The 501-nt window shown below is 49.3% G+C and overlaps 1 non-coding gene across 1 annotated transcript; it reads left to right on the top strand.

Annotated features, from left to right (window-relative positions):
* Positions 1–227: 227 nt before the first annotated feature.
* On the top strand, positions 228–299 carry trnaw-cca (transfer RNA tryptophan (anticodon CCA)). The gene has a single exon. It is a non-coding gene; the product is annotated as a tRNA-Trp (tRNA).
* The last annotated feature ends 202 nt before the right edge of the window (positions 300–501 follow it).

Consider the following 501-nt stretch of genomic DNA (forward strand, 5'->3'; position numbering starts at 1 on the left):
GACCTGGACCCAGCCCGACCCGAACCTGGCCCGACCTGACCCGAGCCCGAAAGCCAGACCCGGAAGAGCGACCCGACACAACCCGAACCCAACACGGGTCCCGTCGGGTTCAGGTCGGGTGGCAGGCCTTTGCAGAGCGGAGGTCAGATGAGGATTGAATTAATTTCAATCACTGAATCTAAACAAGAAGGAAATCTGCCAGGAATGGAAGACCTTGCTTTAGCTGTGAGCTTGTGGCGCAACGGTAGCGCGTCTGACTCCAGATCAGAAGGTTGTGTGTTCGAATCACGTCAGGCTCAGTTATGTTTTACAGCAGCTCAAGTTCCTGGATTTGATATCAGAAGAGAGTTCGATCCATTGGAATGTTCAGTGAATGGTTGAATTTCAAGATCAACTTCAATGGATTAAAGTCCTGATTCCTGGTTCCTTTCCATTTCCATGCTCAGTTCTAATTTCACACTGTTTTCTATCAGAACAATGTTTCAGGGATGTGATGTGTCC

This window comes from Heterodontus francisci, unplaced genomic scaffold (assembly GCF_036365525.1).
Source record: "Heterodontus francisci isolate sHetFra1 unplaced genomic scaffold, sHetFra1.hap1 HAP1_SCAFFOLD_148, whole genome shotgun sequence".
Lineage (NCBI taxonomy): Eukaryota > Metazoa > Chordata > Chondrichthyes > Heterodontiformes > Heterodontidae > Heterodontus > Heterodontus francisci.